The 18,170-nt window shown below is 39.8% G+C and overlaps 1 protein-coding gene across 1 annotated transcript in view; it reads left to right on the forward strand.

Annotated features, from left to right (window-relative positions):
• The window catches only part of LOC147439673 (uncharacterized), a 34,782-nt gene extending 28,105 nt beyond the window's left edge, over nt 1-6,677 (forward strand). The window contains exon 3 of the transcript XR_015184627.1: nt 6,395-6,677. The gene's annotated coding sequence lies outside the window, so the exon portion shown is untranslated. The remainder of the gene's footprint in view (nt 1-6,394) is intronic.
• Nucleotides 6,678-18,170: the final 11,493 nt, after the last annotated feature.

An 18,170-nucleotide genomic window follows, 5' to 3' on the forward strand; every position in this document is an offset into this window, starting at 1 on the left:
TGGAAAAGACAATGGCTTCAAAGCCCTTATTTTCTTTGACCCCGGAGCTACACAGAACTTCATCCATCCAGAATTCTTAAAGCAGATGCACTTTGATTATGATGCAGAGGGTGGAGAAATTGAAGTTGAGCGAGCCACAGGGCAAACTCAGAAAGTAGTGCCGCTCATTGGTGCTCTTGAGTGACTGTTCAAGATTATCATGGAAAAGCTGATTTCCACATCATGAAGTTGGACAATTGCGACGTTCTCTTGGGCATGCCTTGGCACGACAAGAATGCGACTCTCTAGGTTTGGAACCGAACCATCACCGTGATGTAGAAGGACAAGCCAATCGTCCTCAAAGTTCGGTTGTCCGAACAAAACCTCGAATGAACTCTCTCTACTTGTTTTTCTTTATAGCTAGAAAGTATTGTTTGTGAAAATTTGTTTGAAATGGATGGTATCTGTTTTGAACTTGTTTTGGTGCCGATTTAAAATGTTTGACTCTGGTTTTAATACCGGTTTCAATGATTGGTGATTTTACTCCCGGGTGCAGTAGTGAAAAATGGTGATTGAAAAGTGTTGTTTTTACTCATGGCCCGGACCCTTGTGGTTATTTTACGGTGGGAGTATTGTTGTTGTGACTCCCGGCCCGGACCTGGATGGTTATGCGGGAGGAGTATTAAGAAGTCTGAGTAGTGGTTACTCTCAGCACCTCCAAAAGACGTAGGCTGCGGTTTGGGGGGCATTTGGTTGTAAAAGGCCTCTATATCTCCCGGCCCGGATCTTTTTAGGCTATGTGGGAGGAGTGATGAGAGAGTCGTTGAATATCTCTTGGCCCGGACCTTGTTAGGTTATGAGGGAGGAGTGTTTATCGGCAGCTTTATGTTTCTCTGTCTTGTAATATGCATATGTGAGCATTTGTGTTACATTGTGATGTGCCAACCACTGAATATTCCTAATTGGATGAGATTGCCTGGGTATGTAATTTTAGTGCATCAAGACACCCGTAGAAGATTAGTACAGTCTGGTTTTGATGGCTAATTTTACTACGCCGAAATATCGAGAGTTCCGATCTGGACAAAAGGAGAAGCTAACTCCTTGATCAAAAGAGCCGAAAGGAGAAGCTAACTCCTTAACAAAAAGAGCAAACTGATTGTCCCTCGAAATGTCCCTCGGAATGACCCTCGGAAATTTTTGAGCTAACTTGAGTTGTTTTGCAGATATGCTGAAATCACGGACGATTACTCTCTTTCAAGAAGGGGAGATGTCACAAATTGCTGACGTGTCAAAGCCCTGAAGAAGGGAGTCAACTTGCTGATGTCGGCCGAGGGGCCTAAACCCTAAGAAGAACAAGTAACAGAAGAAGAAGTCCTACCAATTTATGGGGATCCCGTCCGATGGGGCCCCAAGTGACATAAAGGATTAAAATAAAGCAGGACTCTCTCACACACACAAAAGCGACTTGCGGCAGATTTCTAAAAATTGCGCTGGCATGATGACGTGGAAGACTGTACGGATTTCTGCGTTTTGCGTTGGTTGATGATGTTGCAAGCTATACGGATTTTCGTAAATTATGTTGGCAACTTTTTGGCAGTGCTTTTCGACCAGATGCTTTTGAGTTTGAAGGCTTTTCACTGTAAACTGCTGTTGGGGCCTAGGGCCTTTAAATATGAGGTTAGGGCTCATTCTTTGGCATGCTTCGTGGCGAAGGTGCAGAGTTTGGAGTACCGGCTTGTACTATGTTGATGCAATATAAACAAATACCGAAAGGGGCGCCAAGGTTTGGGGCCAATACTCTCTGGGGTGGAATTCCGCCACTCCGTGTCGCGTCTCTCTCTCTCTCTCTCTCTCTCTCTTTCTCAGTTAAGTTTGTTCTTTTCTATTGGCACGTGGTGTCGCTCTTGTGACAGACTTCCTCATCACTCCTCCTGCAAATAATCTAAAAAGGTCTGGGCCATGAGATATAGAGACCTTTTACAACCAAACGCTCCCCAGATTGAACATGCGTCAGGTGTAGGTTCCAAGAGTAGATAATTCTTTGACTGTATCCAATTTTGTTTTCAATACTCCTCCATGGAAAGCCCGAGCCATGAGTAAAGCACCGTGTTTGAATCATTATCTCCTATTGAATACTCCTCCCAAGAGCCATGAGATATTTAGAAATTTTCAATCATCAAATTTTCTCTTCAGTACTCCTCGTGGCAAAGCCCAAGCCATGAGTAAAACACAACTTTGCAATCACAATCTCCTCTTGAATAGTACTCCCAAGAGAGCCGAAGCCATGAGTATCCAAAAGTGTTTCAAAAAACATTGAAACGAGTATCAATACCAGAATCAAGCATTCTAAAATCCGCATCAAAACAAGTTCAAAACAGATAAAATCCATTTCAAACAAATTCTAGATAGTATTTTCAAACAATTTCTCAAGCAAACTTTCAAGCAAATGGTTCTCCTCATTGCAAAAGAGGGGATCTCTAGCTGCAAAAAGAACCAAAAATATAATATTGACGCATGCTGCAGAAACCTTAATTTGTTGCTGAAAATCCTAAATTTTCAAAACTTGCCGGAATCAAAATCCGCTGGCGTCTATGCGTAGGGCTCGTTGAGAGGATCAACTTTGATTTCTGTTGCATATGCAAATTCTCAACCATTGAAGAGATTGTTAGAGGCCTCTACAACAAAGAAAAGCGTTAAAAAGCATGTTTTTTGTGCTTGTTAGGGCAAAACGAGCTCCTTCTCCTTCATCTCCTCCTCCTCTTGTTTCTTCTTCATCCGACCCCATAGCTTCCATCTGTAGGTTAATGTAGATCCAGTTTTCTCTCTAGAAAAGGGATTTTTTAATTTGGTAGATTTTGGGAGCCCCATCTTGCTCTGTGTGCTCTTGATGAACCGGTATGCTTTCATAGAAGCACACGCCTGAAGCTCTGATACCACTGTAATGGCATGTCACCACATGCCAACGGAAAAGAACAGGCACAACAAACTTTAGACCCTTCAAAACAACTGATTTGAAAGAGAGACTTCACATGAGACATGGAGTGGCGGAGTTCCACCCCTTGAGTGCACTGGTCCCAAACTGTCGTGCCCCTTTCGGTAATTTCTTTATATTGCTTCAACACGGTACAACACTCCAAACTCTTTCTGCATCTCCCCTCTCCCGCAAATAGAATGCTAGAGAGTGAGCCCTTGTACATACTTAAAGGTCCTCAGGGGCTGTCCGTACAGTAGCGCCATGTTAGCATGTTTCCATAAAACGTGGGATTTCGTATAGCGGCCACATCAACGTGATTCGCGGGCGTCCATACAACTCCCACGTGAGCATGTCTTGTATGCAAGCTTTGGTGTACGTGCGCGCGTGCGTGCCGGGGTCCCATACGTTGTCGAGGTTTGGATTTTAATCCTATCCCATTCTAATAATGGCCCACTCGGTGAGAATTTGTACAGGAGCGCCATGCTAGCATGTTTCCATAAAACGTGGGATTTCGTATAGCTGCCACATCAGCGTGATTCCCGGGCGTCCATACAACTGCCATGTGAGCATGTCTTGTATGCAAGCTTTGGTGTGTGCGCGCGCGCGCGTGCCGGGGTCCCATAAGTTGTCGAGGTTTGGATTTTAATCCTAACCCATTCTAATAATGGCCCACTCGGCGAGAATCTTCTTCTGCTTCTGCTTCTGCTAGGGTTTAGGCCCCTCGGCCGAGATCTGCAGATTGGTAGGGTTAGGGCTAAGGAGTCTTAACCCTTTGGGTCTTCAGTGGCTTGACATGTTAGTTGTTTGTGACAACCCCCCTTAGAAGAGTAGTTGTCCGTGATAATATCTGCAAAACAACTCAAGGTAGATAAAAAATATATATGAGGGTCAGGTCAGTCTTGAGGGTCATTCAAGTTTCTCATTCCATATCGGAGTTCTTGATATTTTGGCGTAGCAAAATTAGCCATCACACCCAGATCGTGTTGATCTGTAACGGGTGTCTTGATGCACTAAAGTTACATACCCAGGCAATACCCAATTACATCACAATGCAACACGAATACTTAACAAGACATCACGTTTTAAGGGGCCTAACAATTTTACTTTGCTCAGGAGATCATTGGCCTTTGCAGACGAGGAGTTTGAGAACTTGCAAGACAAAGAACAAAGAAGGGTTAAAGAAGACAAAGAAGATAAGTGCGGTGTCCCATAAGTTGGATCTACCTTGACACCATAACATTCATCGAGTGTTCCACATTAGTTGTCGAAAGGAACGCTTGGGAAGGATGAGCAAGCCGTTCCGCTTGAGGAAGTTCCTAACTTGGAGGGTACTATGTGGTATGTTTGACTTGAACGCGAGTTTGTCTGTGACCAGAAGAGAGAAGGGGTCTAGTAGGACCTCTTATTCAGAGTATCTGATCACTAAACATAGACCTAAGTCAGCAGCAGCGACTTGGGAGTCTGTGAGGTCACTGAAGAGTTGATTCCCTGGATTCGAATATGAGGTAAATACGGAGGACAGGAATTCAATATAAGGGGGAAAGTTTCACGTTCCTGGACATCAGGGTGGGCGCTTTTGAGCAATGTACTGCCAGTGTGAACCAAGCCCTTAGGTTAGGGTGGGTACAAAGTCCAATGCAATTTATCTTGTGTTATCACCACACTTGGACTAATAACCCTTGGCAATGCTTGTCCGGACCCTCGAGCTAAGGTATGGGCTAGTGGTATGGGGCACTGCTCTTTGAGGCGAGGCTCTAGGCTTGAGTAGATGCAGGCTCCTGTGCTCGGGGGGTGAGCCAGTTGGGTTCTATGGCTGGGAGGCAATTCAGATGTATTATCACGTATATTGTTTCATGTGCATGGTTGGCTTGTCATGTTATGTGATCTGTGCAGGATGGTTCCTTGGGGAGCATTAGCCATTTTCATATTGTGGAAGTAATTTACAAGATCCATCCTTGCTCATACATCGTTAGTATTTCAGGCTTTCAATATTCTTCAAATTAGGCAAATTTGTGTGTTTTTGCTTGTTACAGGTTCACAAGCATGAACACACACAACTCAAAGGTCTCTCTGTGTGTGTGTGTGTGTGTGTGTGTATGTGTGTGTGTGTGTTCCTTTACAGACCCATGCGTATTTGCTCCATTTATATGTGAACGTATGCACACGTGCATTATACATGTCTGCTACAACACCTTTCCTGCTCTGTGTACACATACTCAGATTTTTACACCTTTACAAACATGACTAAGGGTGTGCTAAGAGATGTTTGGACATGTCTGCAATTTAAGGCTGTATAAGACCTGGCCTTTGTAGTTTTTTCCTAAGTTTTAATTAGAAGTCAAAGCATTGGGAAATTAACTTTTTCCTATGATAAGCAAAGATTGAAGCTACACATTTAGTCAGTTAAGGTGGTACTCTAGTAGTTTAGACGTTAACATAGAATGTAGATATATTTGATCTTCTTCAGACGATGTAGATATAATTGACCTTCTTCACGTGATGCAAGTGATTCTTTGCTCAAATACATTTGGCGCTTTGAATTCTCTGAAGTAGGCTTTTTTGTGTGCGTGTTTTTGTTTTGTTTGAGCTTGTTGTACATCAAGATCCCCCCCCACCCCCCCAAATAAAAGGAAAAAGAAAAAACCCCTTCCCCTTTTTCCCAAACACCCCTTCCTGGCATCCTGCCCACAAAATGAGGGGGAAAAACCTTGGTAATGTTAATGGGAATCGTGATGATAGCGCAAGCTCCTTGGTAGGAGGGCAATAAATTAGCTTAGGAAGGCACCAGTTGCTCTAGTCAAAAGGCTCAATTTCTGATGTTTTAACTGAACTTGTGGAATAAAAAAATATGATTAATGTCACCTTCATAACTGACATTATGAGGCATATGAAATAAAACATGTAAAGAGGCCTAATAAATTTTATAAAGAGGATTGGGATTGTGGAGGAAAGTCTTTACAAAAGAGACTTGATGATGGTGGGTCCCAGATTTTCCATTCCTAGAAGGGATGTGTTTTATTTGCACGCGTGAGTCTTGATTCTCTAGGCATGATACATTACTGAATCAAGGGTAGCTTACTGACATTTGGGCATATGATCATCGTGTTAACACAACGCAGGCGATATGGTTACGCCCTTGAAGCATGTGTGCAAGCAAGGTTTCTATAATCTCAGTTTTTTCGAAGTCTTTCAAGGTTCTCTTGTGAGAAAGGCTGCCTGTAAAGTCATGTTTTGAATTCTTATAATGTTTTTGTTTCAAAGTACGAATCTGTGCACTCAGTTCTGTTGTTGAGAAAGAATTAATGTGTCAGATTTGACATGAGATAGCCTGTTCTTTTTGTTTTCACCCGTTTAGCTTGCTCCCTATTTTTATTTAGAATCAACGGGTCGATAAAATGTGTCAGAATTTGAAGTCTTACTTCAAATGTGCTTGTTTCTTAGAGAGCCGCTTGCAAAGCTTTCATGGACGTGTTCGAAACACAATAGAAATTCAAGTCTGCTTCAAAGATCTGTTATCTAGTGGATATTTTGTTACATTGTCCTTTGTATAATTATGATTAACCTATATTGCTCTTTGAGCTTACTTGGATGCATATATCTGTATGTGTGTGTTGTCAGCATGTCCTTTTTGCTGCTATCAAAGCTAAACTGTTTTATGTATATCAATTTGAACAAAATTTTACTGTTTAATGTATTTTAGTTGTAACAAATTCGTATTGGACAAGGTGACTGCTTGCACGCCTCTTGATAATTCTTGTCGTTTAAGTTTCAAGGGTTCGGAATATTTTGGTGCGAAAACTGTAAAGCACTGCTTTAAGACTTTGTTCCGTGAAGAAGCAAAATATCCTGTGTCGTGAGAAAAGGGCAAGTGTCGAAAGGACTGGGGAGAATTTGGGAACTTATGTTTTCATTAGCTTCGATTCTGGAATGACTAATTTTTGAAATCTTTGGGCTACTTCTTTCCTGAATTATGGGAGCTAAGTGGTAGTGAGTGACTTTTGAGCACAAGAAATCAGTCTTCTTCACTGAGCCATTTGTACTGTATGGGTGGTCTTTCCTAGGAGGAATTTAGATTGCTTGTATTTGTTGTGTATGAGGGGGGAGCCTTATCTTCGTATTTGAAGTCCTCCCTTGAAAGCGCCGGGCCATGGGGATGGCCATCCGCTGAGTTACTGTTGCATCAAACCTTGGATTGTGTCAGTCTGTTTACTCTAGCTTTCTCACACTGAATTTATGGAAGCAGTCCTGACGAATTGCACTCTTTGGGCTTCTGTAGTGGACATCTCTCACTCTAGTGAACTTCTGGTACCACCATCCACGCATGTATTGTTTGAGCTACTATCTAGTGTTCGGGAAAAATTATTTTTGTAGCCATACACAGTTCCCTTTCATGCCTTTTTCAAGAGGGAATGGAGCTTAAATTTGCAATTTATAAGTCTTAAAATCTGGGGGTGAATTTTTCCTTTTCCTCTTCCATTTGATCGTCGTCTTTTATTTTTAAAGTGGCACGATTGTAATTTGAGATGCATTGTTTTCTGAACATTTGTACTACCCTAGTACTACGGGGATGAGAGAATGCTCAACATGAGGTTAGTGTTTATGGTGAAGCAAAAATGAAGGGTTGTGATGCATACCTTTAAGGAGCCTCTTGACGATCATCACGTGTTCTGTGAGATTGCATCCCAAAAGTATGCACTGAACTAGCTCATCGTATGTGTCAGAGCATGTGGGAGAGGATTCAAGGTTGGAAAGGGACATTTGGTCCTGATGATATTTTAGCTGAGTGGCCCCGTCAGCTCTCTTCTAACCAAAACTATTATAGATACCCATGTAGATATGAGTCTTTGTATGTACCTGGTTTTGCCCTCAAGAAAGTTAAACATGAAGATTAGGATTAAGATTTTGCTGCTAGTGCAATTGGATAATTCGAATAGGTGGGCTCAGGCTCGTTACGATTGAGGGTTAGCAGTTCCTCAAATATTGGGTGTGAGAAGGTTCTCAAGCTTCGTTAACCTCTGATGTAATTGTTCTTACATAAAACTTGTGTCCTGTGAAGCTCTCATGTAGATAATTGTAGTCAAACTTGTGAATGTTTATGAGCCCTCATGTTAGCACAGTTGTTACAGTTAAGAGTTGTAATTAGCTATTTTTCCTTATTTAATTTCTTGCAAGTATCCCTGCTAAGAGGTCGATGTGACAAAAATTGGATATCATTTTGGACCTTTGAACTTGGCATGGCTAAATTAGTCAATTCACAAGTGTCTTTGATTGTGGATCATGCTAGTTGGTCGACGTTTGAATGGTCCATTGCTTAAGAGAAGAGAGCTTTTTAATAAGTTGAGTTGATGCGGTCTTGCAAAAAATTGATGAGGAGTTAAAGTCAATGATTAGCGTGCACATTTCAATCTAGATAGCATTTGTAGATGATTGCTAATGATTATTTTAATGAGGTGAACATATAGGAAATCCTTTTCATTTTTGTTGTTGGGATTTACTCAATGAACTCTTCACCTTGTTATGATGATTGAGACTTTGGAGTGGTGGTAAGCTACCTTTTATTTTACTTGCTCAAAGAATATCATTATCTTCTTGAAATGCTTGATAGATGTTCTTATGTAACAATGTTGCTTTATCGATTGAATTATTTTCTTACCAAATTGCCAATTTTAGTCAATGGACTTGATTATTTTCAAGTTGTGGATCTGATTTTTATCATTTGAAACTTGTTTTCAAGTTGGGTTTGTTGCGACACATTCATTGTCATGCGAGGGGTTTTGATTTTATAAGTTGATTCTAGTAGCATGACATCGATTTTAGTTTTCATGATATTGTAGGAGTTTGATTAAGTTCCTTTGATTAGTGTGGCACACGGTCCTCTATATATTGTCACAATTTCCTATCTAATTTACATTGTCTATTCTTTTGCAGATAGTGGATAAAAGTAATTATGGTATTGGGTGAGCTATGGTTTGATAGATTCCTATCTTGTGCTCTTTGCAAGCAATTTGTGTCGCGGAAATGGAATGGCATAAATGTTCATAGGATCTATGCATGCACATGTAAACCTACAAACCTTCATGTGACATTGCGTGTGCAACTATTAGCAAGTTGTCAAATTATGTTTTTTCATCTATATCATGAAAACTTTTACTTAGAATTTGTTGTTGTAGATGTCAAAATTTGAGTCATGCATAGGTAAGGGATATGGAGACCGTTGAATGAATATCCATTGGCGATATACAACCTCACAAATAACATGTGGATTCCAACCCAATCAAAGCCTGAAATAGGAACGTGAGTAATCTTTTGCAAAATCACTAGCATTACCCCTCATGGTATATATAAATTCCACAATATATATCGAGTTTTTTTTTTTGTTTTCGGTATAATGGTGGGTTTGAACTCTCAGCTAAAGGTCTTCAAAATGTTCGGCCTACTAGCATATAGCGCAGATGTATTGTGATTGATGAGCCTTCCTCTCCCCCTTTGGTTGCAGAAAGAATTGTATGATTTCATGCCCATGTTTTCTCGTTGTACTAGAATTGTTGGATACATGTCTCTATTCATAGTTTGATACTTTGATTATCTTCAATCTGGGTTTGTGAGCATCAAGCATTGTATTTTCAGTAGCTTGAATGTCCATGAGGATTGGTCCCTCAGCTTTTTTGCTCCAAGTTGGCTCTTTTTTAGCGGGAAAAGAAGTCTATTACTAAGTTTCCACTTGAGCTTGCCTTGCTATTGCTTCGCCCTTCTAACTTGTACATACTTTTACTTATAAAGCTAAGTTATTGTGTACGCTCTCCTCTGCCTGTGGTCAAGCAAGCACATACATAGGTATTGAGTCCACTTGGTTAGCTAATGCTTATTTATTTATTTTGCCATAGTATCTGGCTTATCCTCCTAGGGTTTAAGGGTACTCTTTTAAGTGCTTATTAGTTCTATGTTTGCAACTTATCTCAAGAAATTGCGCTTTACGAGTGAAGAGTATAGTATTAACAATTCTCTAAAGATCCATGGTATATTAACATTTTACCCTTGCGATGAACATGAAAAATCAAGCACTAGGTTTGGTTGAGCACATTCAAATGGTTGAATTTTTGTAGTTGAAGAGGATGTTTGAGTGTATTGGTCTATCTGTGCATTCAAAGAGCAAGCTTTAAGATGAGTAGGTGTAGAGGGAATCTTGTCTATGTATGGTACTTGTGATGGGGGGTTTCTTCATATTGTTAACTTTTACTCAAATTATTCTATAGCACCATTTTTGCAATAACTTCATGGAATTCTAATCCCTAAAGGCTTGGAATAGTCTCATGGAATCTCATGATAATTTCTTGTCTTTGGATTTGTTAGTCAAAATTTCTTCAAGCTTGCACCAAAATTTTCCATAAAACCCATTAATATTGGTAAATGACTACTTAACCAATGTGAATTTGAACCTTCAAAGAAAGTTTTTCCATATAACCTATATAACATTGGTTATTGACTAAAGTTGAAAATTTGGATGTTTAAAGATAGTTTTTTAGTGACTTGACTTATGACTATAGCTTGAAGTATGGTGAAAATGTTGGTTATTCGCACTAAAGTTTTCCTTAAAACCCAGATTATTGACTACCTAAGTTGCAAATTTGAACCTTCAGAGTCAGTTTTTTAGTGGCTAAATTTTTGACTACAGATCGAAGTATGGTGAAGGAAAATTCTTTAAGAGTGTCTTAACACCTTTGCCTTCAATAGTAAAAACTTATGTTATAAGGTTGTGTATGTGAAGATTAATTGTCAAAAGGGTCTAACCTTCTAGCAAATGAAATCATATTGCCACTACTTACTTCCAAAGTAATCCAATGAATATTAAAACAATGTGGCTAGGTACCTTAACTTCCAGGGCTTAGCTCTAGGACCATCACTCAAGAGAAAGGAAGATTGTAATAATCTAATTTGATGGTTTTCAACTATTGTGCTAGCAAGTCAAGTGATATTCTACCAACTTTTTTTGTGATTTAAAACAAATTTTTTTTTCATGATTCCCTAGTTTAATAAAGATTAGTGAATTCAGAGCTAGCCCACTTGGGGCAAAAAAACACGGTTAGACTTAGAGTAGTATCAATATCCAAAATATTGAAGTTATGTACAATGGCTTAAATTTCAAAAGCATCTTTGGCACTAAACCATATCTCTATAGGTAGCCATCAGTCTTGAGATAATAGACAAAGTCCTACTTTTGAAAGCGTTTGTGCATTATAGACACTTATGAGGATACTAGCCTTCATTGCCTTTCATGTTGCCTTAGACCAAAGCCATTTTGCTCCTACACTACATGTTCTACCACTACAATTCATACCATTTTTGGAGTCTCCCACCCTAGGAGAAGGCCAATTCACCATTGTAACATGCACAACCTACTTTTTCTTGATGAAGTTTATGCCATCAAGGTCTTGAAGAGGTTCATATATGCTATTTGTACCATTGATGCAAAATTAAATGTCATGCCATCAAAAAATGTGAAAAATCATTTCCACAAACAATCCAACTCAACCCGACGCAGTGGAAATTAAGAGTAAAGCCACAAGCAAAACATAGCTTTTACAACCACTGTAATGACTCCTCAAACTGAACCTTAAATAGTTATTGTAAAGATTATACAATCAAATTGCGTTGTAAACAACCATTTGTATATACCACATCCAAATGCATGCAAAAAGCCAAGATTCCAAAGTCTTGATGAATAATTGGATCAACGAATGGCTCTGGATACCAAAGTTGCAACCTATGACCCGTATACAAAAGGCCAAGATTCCAAAGTCTTAGATGAACAATTGGATCAATGAATGCCTTTCGTTACCAAAGCCGCAACTTATGACCCGTATACAAAAGACAATCCAACAAAAAAAAAGGACCAAAATGCATACAAAATCCCCTTCTCACCACATATTTGAAGACTAAAGATGTTGAAAACACTACCAGATGTTTATCTTATCGTATCCAGTTATAAAGAAATAATGTTTTTCTATTAAAGGAAAAGCGAATGCCAGATCTATAGCCAAACTTTCTTCGAGAGTATGAAGAGAAAGATCTAGAGGGATGCACACAAGAGTAAGTGAAGGAGCACCAACCTAGATGGAGGAAGAGATTGTTTAAAAAGGTTATGATGCTAGACAATACATTAATGCACCTATTCTGCTAAGTTTTGGTGTAAAGAAATTAAGAACTTTATAGAGGAAGTCACATGGGTGTCATACGCATCTCACAATACCTCTGATGAGAGCTCTTCCTCTAAGGGCTCTCTAGCATAGGAGCGCACACACCATAGGTACCCCTCTGGTAGTCCAAGGTCTCATGAGATCTCGTGTGGACTCCAAGTGTGAACTGTATCCACAGTATGCCCTACACACCTATTTGTGCATGCCATAAATGCTTCATGGTCCCGATGCTATAAATGGCATGCTACGTGCTCCTATTTTTATAGGTGAATCCTTTGAAGGGGAACTTGGGTACCTTCTATAAGGGACCACTCTAAACGGCTGAGCTACCCATCTTTGTCAAAACCTACCAAAGGAGTGCAAAAAAAGGGATACATAATTCTCACATTTCATGTATGATTTAAGTGTTCATAGAGGTGCCATATCAGCATATAAACTATGAAAGAAAATATGGAAATGATTCTCATTTATATATAGACTTTCACCAATGTAGAGGAAACACAGGTGCTTTGGCTTTCCTTTCATGAAGGCACAATGGCCTATCTTGGGATCTCTCCATCATGTGGCCAAAAGCGATCCTTTATGGCCTCTTCATGCAAGATATTTTTTTTCCGAATCATTTCAAGTCACATTTTTTAACTTGCTACAATGGATTCTTTGAGTATGACACCAAAATATTAATGCTAGTCAAGAAGGATATGAGAAAGCAAGGTTTGTAGCACATACCATGCTAGAAAAGAAGACACCAGTCATGGAAATCATGAGATGTGCAAGCCGATGCAAGGGTAGTCAAAAGAGGACTCCATGCGCCACCTTAGTACATTGCATTGTGAAGCTCATGTCGAGAACAACATGAAATAAGAGGGGGGGAGTGTTTGAAGATGTCAATGGAAGCCATACATTTTTGTATACTCAATGACATTTTCTCTATTTTTAACCCCTCATTGCTACTAATGAAATCTGGTTATGAGGGGCCCTACAACACTATATGTGTTGAAAATGTAATTTTGGGCCTAGCTCACCCTTAGTCATTTTCACCCCCTAATATAGATACTAATTTTTGAGACTGTATAAGGGTCTTTTATTTTTTTGAAGTTTGTGAAGAGCAAAGAGAACTACCCGCTATAACAATTGTGGTCATCCATGACTTCCTTCTCATATTGGTATTGTTTTTATACTAGTTTTGTTGTTATTAGTCAAGCAAAAGTGTGAATAATTTATATAATCAACTCTCTTTTCCTCCTTTGTGAAGTGATATCTTGTGTTATAGCTTTCCAAATCAGAAAGTTTAAAGAGACCTAGCAATGCATATTGTAACCTAGGTATGAAAACCAATTGGTAGAATGTAAACTCATCTTTTGTGAGAGTTAAATGAAGTAAGGAGCTTGAGAGCTTTGCTGTGGAGTCTCCATCATCTTCTCTCCTTTATCTTCTTCTTCACTAACTCTCTATTTGCTTTTTTTTTTTTTGCACGCCTTGAGTGCATAAACACACTTGTGATCCTTGCATGCTTTGTGTGCTGAACTTTCTTGTTGTTCTTGCATTCTTGCTTTAGGTTGGTTACACATTGCACATGCAAACTTGGCTAGCAAGTTTTCTTGCTTGTGTGGCTCCAGCCATTATGCAACCATTCATTGCGTGAAAAGGGGAGCATTCAAGAGGTTGGACAACCAATATCCCCTGCCCAAGCTTGGGGTGGGGGTGGAATCCGAGTCGTGACATAGACACGGGACACGTGTAACCAATAGGCTACAAGTATTTTCATGAAAATTATTGCATTTACTCGATTTTCATTTTGTAATGGGTAGTTGAGTGTGACACAAAAGGAGGGTGGATGCATACCTATTGATGTGTAAACAACCTTATTCAACATGCTTGCGATTGACCTGCACTTATGCAGCCACTCATCTCCGTGGGGATGGAATCCGAGTCATGTCATAGAGAAGGGACATGTGTAACCAATAGGCTACAAGTGTTTTCATGAAAATAACTGCATTTACTCGATTTTCATTTGTAATGGGTAGCCGAGCATGACACAAAAGGAGGGTGGACACATGCCTGTTGATGTGTAAACACCCTTATTCAGCATGCTCATTTCCATGCATATGTGTGTGCTGAGCAGAGTAGATGTGCATGCTTGGTTGTGTGTGCTGAGTAGAGTAGATGTGCTTGCTTGGTTGAGTGTGTGTGTGTGTGTGTGTGTGTGTGTGTGTGTGTGATTAAGTGTTGAGAGAAAGTAGGAGAGTGCCTTGTCATGGAACTTGACCAATAGCTTCTCTTTTCCAATGCTTCATCTTCCCGTTCCAACCAAAGACTTTCCATGCTCTAGCTGACAAATTAGAAGATGTGTATCCTAAGCATGATACACTATGGTAAGAACTCAAGTTCAACATTAAGGCTGATTTTAGCATGCCAAAATGATGCCTAAAAGAGAGAGAATTTAAACAAATCTTACTAGATTTTTATTGAAACAAGTCCAAGAAATTGATTTTATCTGGACAAGAAGACCTTATAGAACCAAACCAAAGAAGAAAATGGAAAATTAATTGTGTACATCCATGCTTTCTAGTTAAACTTTGCCAAAATGATGCCTAAAGAGAGAGAATTTAAACAAATCTTACTACATTTTTATTGAAACAAGTCCAAGAAATTGATTTTATCTGGACAAGAAGACCTTATAGAACCAAACCAAAGAAGAAAATGGAAAATTAATTGTGTACATCCATGCTTTCTAGTTAAAATTAATGGCCACTATTGGAAAAAAATGTATTGTAATCTGTTTATGTGAGGAATTCTCACAATATCAAGGCATGCCACATATTTTCCAAGACAAATAAGCTGGTGACATTCTTAAGCTAATAATTAAGCTCCAAAGTACATATCTCATTGTGAGATCCATTGCTATGTTATAAAATTTACCTAGAAAGCATTTTCTAAAAATAGAAACTAATTAAAAAACAAGGACCTAAACAATTTATTAAGTTATGCACATGGATTTAAAGTCACAAATTTGACCTTGAAAGTTAAGACCAAATATTTTTTTGTTGTGATTCTAAATTCCAATCAAAATTTACAATGTAAATTGGCACGTGGTGAGATTTACATTGACATAATCCTCCATAGATGCACCTTGTACATCAATGGCCACTGTTCATACTTCCCTATTTTGGTGTTTCATGAGGTTATAATCTTGTTTAGAACTAGTTCGGGTTACTTGAAATAGGTAAAATTATTGAGAGAGAGAGAGAGAGAGAGAGAGAGAGAGAGAGAGAGAGAGCTTTATGATGACCTCACCTCCCTTCTAATGTGCCTTCGTCGCTTATTGTCCTTAATGATCCACATTGAGATCTAGTTAAGGCACATAATGGAAACCACTCAACTATTACATGGGTAAAGTCACCTTTGCTGATCAATGCTTCCACATGAACCCCTTAGTGTTTAAGCAAAATGAAAAGGGAGACCCACAAGCCCTTAAGAAAGATTGAAGGCCCTCTAATTATGTAGAGACGTGTTTGGAGCAGTACTTACGCCAATCAAACCCCTCAAGTGACAAGGTGGCTTTGTGATAGCTGACAATAAGAGGTGAAAGTAGAGCCCACACTTGTTGATAAAACAGGGTGTTTTCCTAGTTCATGAAGGGGCTCTCTATTTAATTGCCTCATGCACTCTTCTTTTGTTTTAGAATGTCCCTGCACAAGTTCACCCTTTTTGGAACTGTGGGGGCTAAGCTGACAAACTTGAATAGGCTAGCAACCTACGTGTGTGCCCCTTCGACGCTACAAGATGGCATTCTCCATAGGAGAGGTTTTAGTTAAGCAATCTATATAATAGTGATGTCAAAATTGTGTCTACACATACATGATAGTAATCTCTATAATAGTGATGTCACAATTGTGTCTACACATACATGATAGAGGTGGTGATCTCTATAATAGTGATGTCACAATTGTGTCTACACATACATGATAGTGTTGGTGGGTGGCATAAAGCTACATGAAATGTTGATGACATCCACCAAGGTAAGTGGAATTGTGACTAGTGAGATGCACCACATGTGTGGTAAGGGGCATTTGAATGATGTGATTAAAGTTGGAATAACTTATATTCTGCTTCAAAGGGTAAAAGCTTCTACCCCACATAGCCTCCTGAGTCCTCATTGTAGGTACATACTAATATAGGTATGCACGAACACTATGTTTAGAATCTTTGATGCGCGTGTGACATGGCGGACCCAAAAGCTGCAGCTCGTCTTTATCCAAGATAGTGATCTGAGGAAAGGGCAAAATCCAACGCTGTAAAGCATCTCTCTACCAAAAGCCAGCAACCGTCCTTACTGCCCACATGCCCAAGGGCGCGCGCACACACACACCCACACACACCTTTTGGATTGGTGGAGTTAGCGTTGCAGGGTTGTACACATGGTGCTCTCCCCAGATTCTCTCTCTCTCCACTACTTAGTGCTCCTATAACACAGGAAATGGAGCGGAGCTATGGCCGCGCCTCGCACGCCTTTTGAAGTAAAAGATGTTGCTTTGCATTTTGTGCTGCGGCTGTGGAGCAGCTGGCGCACCCAGAGAGAGAGAGAGAGAGAGAGAGAGAGAGAGAGAGAGAGAGAGAGAGCGCCAGAGCGCAGCCAGAGAGAGAAAGTTGCAATTTTCATAAGCATGTATATGGGAATTTTAGCATTATTTTTTCCATTTTTCGGCCAAATATTTTCTTTTCCTCTTGCTCCTATGTTCTTATCATCATTCTTCAGGTTTCAAGTGAGACACACTTTTGTTGCACATTGGTTGCAAGGCAAGCAAGAGACAAACTCACTAGCCTTTGGGACTCCATTTTGAAAGGCCATGTGAGTGACTTAAACCTAGTTGTAGGTGTGAATGCGACATTTGAAAAGAAATTCTAGCACGTTTGCACATTTTGGGTGCTAGAATGTTAGTACATTTCTGCATCTGGGCGCGAGCTCGTGGAGAGTTGAGAATTCAATATTTGACAATCGACACTTGCCACAAGCATGGACTGTAAGATTGACACACGTTTTGAAGGTGTTTCATACATTATTTTTCCTTTTATTTTGTTACCATAAGAGCAATCTCTAGCGGTGATGGAACACACCAAGCAGTTCATCATCCTAGTAAGCCCCGCTTAGTACTACCCTTTTCACAAATCAAAATGCAAAAAGGTTTTTTGGAAACTAGTGCACTCATTGGGTTACTAGTTGACCCTAGACCCCATGTAAACACATCAAGGGCTTGGATTGAGTTTAGTTGGGTGCCTCTAGGGATTGAAATCCTAAGAACCACCTTTTATATGTGTTTAAGAATTCTGACATGGTCTTGCCCTCATTATAAGCTCCTGGCTGGTAGATAATTTCGCACAAAAATCTCTCTCTAGAGAAATCTGCCTAGTTGAACTATCCTGTATGGGCATCTACCTCTAGAATACATGGACCACCTCAAATTATTGGTTCAAAATTGGGGAAAGTACGAGTGGACAAACCTTTGAGGGATTACAACCCATCCTGGTATCGATGAACAATTTGAACTTATGCGGGAGCTCTCATAGCTTGGATTCCACTGTTTGCATTTATTTGGCACTTGTATTTGCATTTGGTATTGTTAGCAGTCATGCCTTTATATATCTCACGTTTATGTACGACTATGTTGATACTGCCTTGCACACACTTGTAATTGCTGTATTGGCATTGTGAAATAGTTGATCTTGAGTGGAGTCTGCATAGCCTCCTCGTGAGCTTTTGTGAAGCCAAGCAATGGGGCTTGGTTACCTAACCAATGTTAGATGATTTAGACTTCTTGAGCTCTCCTTGTCATAGCCTCACCATATGGCATATAGATTAGTTCACGTGCTTGTTAGCCATGTGACATGAAAATTTGGTGAGTGAGTATATAACATTCCCAATCCAGGAGACCATATCCAATCCAAGAGACGAAACATCTCTAAATTAAGAGACAAATTTGCACACCTCTAATTCAGGAGGCAAACTATAAACACCTCTCCTCAAA

Source organism: Adiantum capillus-veneris, chromosome 16 (genome assembly GCF_014529385.1).
Source record: "Adiantum capillus-veneris isolate H3 chromosome 16, ASM1452938v2, whole genome shotgun sequence".
In the NCBI taxonomy this organism is placed as follows: Eukaryota; Viridiplantae; Streptophyta; class Polypodiopsida; order Polypodiales; family Pteridaceae; genus Adiantum; species Adiantum capillus-veneris.